Source organism: Marmota marmota, unplaced genomic scaffold (assembly GCF_001458135.2).
Source record: "Marmota marmota marmota unplaced genomic scaffold, marMar, whole genome shotgun sequence".
Taxonomy (NCBI): domain Eukaryota; kingdom Metazoa; phylum Chordata; class Mammalia; order Rodentia; family Sciuridae; genus Marmota; species Marmota marmota.
In genome coordinates, this window is record NW_026000142.1 from 10,884,134 (window position 1) to 10,886,710 (window position 2,577).

The 2,577-nt window shown below is 28.9% G+C and overlaps 1 pseudogene; it reads left to right on the forward strand.

Moving 5' to 3' along the window:
- The first annotated feature begins 267 nt into the window (after nt 1–267).
- On the forward strand, nt 268–362 carry LOC125611404 (annotated as a pseudogene).
- Nucleotides 363–2,577: the final 2,215 nt, after the last annotated feature.

Sequence of the window (2,577 nt, forward strand, 5' to 3'; positions counted from 1 at the left end):
ACATGCAAAAGAATGAAATTGTGTCCTTAATTCACACAATATATAAACTCTAAATATGTCAGAGATGTAAATATATTAATGATATTTTATCAAAATTAAGCATTTCATGCTTTAGAGCATACAATTAAGAAAATGAAAGGACAACTGTAGAATGTAGAACAAATTTACAAATCATATATTGAGGAAGGAATTTATATGCACAAAACAACTATAATTTGATAGCAATAAATATATATATATATATATATATATATATATATATATATGACTTTGGAAGTACATAGACTAAGAATAATATAGAGAAGATCAGCATAGCACTGTTCAAGAATGACATGCAAATTTTTGAAGCCTTCCACATTTTAAGTCAACTTAACCAAGAAAGTGAAACATCTGCACATTGGCATCCATAATACATTAATGAATTAAAGAAGACACAACAAGTGAAAAGATATTTAATGTTAATAAATTGGAAGAAATAATACTATTAAAATCTTGAACCAGTAGAAAGCAATCAATAGAGTCAATGTAACTCATACCAAAGTTCTAAAGTCTTTTTTCACAGAAATAGAAAGATCAATCCTACAATTCAAATAGGACCACAAATGACCATGAATAGAGAAGACAATCTTAAATGAAAAGAACCAAAATAGAGTGACCACATTGCTTGATTTAAATTTTCTTAAAAAGCTATCATAATCAAAACAGCATGAACCTGTCATAAAGACAGATCTATGGACAAATGAAGACAAAATTAACTCATGCATTTATGGCCAATTGATTTTTGACAAAGTTACTGATAGCACACAATGTGAAAAAGTCTCTTTAGTGGGTAATGTTGGGAATATTGAATATCCACTCACATAACAATGCAAATTAACCCTTATCTCACACCATATACAAAAATCAAGTCAAAATGGAAAAATAAAAATGTAGTGTTTATATGTGTGTGTGCATGCACATGCAATGGAATACTGTTTAGTTTAAAGAAAGAAATCCCTGTCATTTGTGTCAATGCAGATAAACCTGGAGCACATTATGCCAAGTAAAATAAGCCAGACAGATTAAAACATAATTCAAAAATCAACACAAAGCATGAAACTATAAAACTAACAGAAGAAAAAACAGGAAAAATTCTCCATGACATTGACCTGAACAATTTTTTTTAAATTGTCCCCAACATTACAGACTACAAAAAACTAAAATAGACAGATGGTACTACATCAAAGTGATAAGTTTCTACAAAACAAGGGAAACAACTGAGAGCAAAGCAGCAATGATGGAATGGGAAAAAAAAAACAAAAAACATTTGCAATGTATACATCAGACAAGGGGTTAATATCAAAGATATAAATAAGCAACTCAAACAACTCAACAGTAAGAAAACAACCTGATTTAAAAATTTGCAAAAGCACTGAAAAGCTATTTCTCAAAAGAAGACATGTAAATGTCAACCTTCTCTCTGATATGTGGATGCTAACATGCAACAAGGGGTGGGTGGGGAAGAATAGAAGTTCAGTAGATTAGACAAACAGGAATGAATGGAGGAGAGGATGGACAAAAATAGGAAACACAGTGGAATGATTCTGACATAACTTTCCTATGTACATATATAAATACATCATAGTGAATCTCTACACCATGTACAACCGTGAGACTGGGAATAAAATGCACTGCATATTTTTATAAATAAGTCAGATTATACTGTACTGTCATGTATAACTAAAAAGAAGAACAATAAAAAAGAAGACATACAAGTGGCCAAAAGTTACATAAAAATGCTCATCATCACTAATCATCAGGGAAATACACATTAAATCCACAAGGAGATAATACCTTTAAGCTATTATAATGAGTATTATAATATCATATAATATTATATGATTTTGCACTTCATAAATATACACAATTAAAATTTGTCAATAAAATTGAAAATATATAACAATTTTAGAAAATAATGAAAGACAACTCAATGTAAAGAGGTACAGAATTTACCTGCATCTCCAATTTGGCTGCATCTCCAAATGATGATATTACAATATCATCATCTATTATATAATATCATATAATATCATTTATCATAATATATAATATATAATATCATCAGCTATTGTAATATCATCATCATGTAATAGAAAATTGCAAGTGTTATAGATGCAGAGAAAAGGGAATACTTGTACCCTGTTAAGGGAGTGTAAATTAGTTCATTCATTAAGGAAAACAGTACAGAGTTTCCTCAAAACACAAGTATAACTACCATATAATCCAGCATTCCCAATATTGGGTGTGTAGCCAAATGAAATAAAAATCAGTATGTGAAAGAGACAGTTGCCAAGATACAAAATCAACCTAAATGTCAATCAACAGATGAATGGATAAAGAAAAATTTCAGTTAGAAAATTTTAAAGTTGAAGTTAGAAGGAGTAAGTTTTGAGATCCATAGCACAGCTTGACTACCATAGTTAATAATATATTAAATTTTTCAAAATTGCTAATAGTAAATTTCAAATATTCTAACCATAAAAATTTTGTATGTGAGGTCATAGGTATTAGATAGATATATAGATAGAAATATATAGA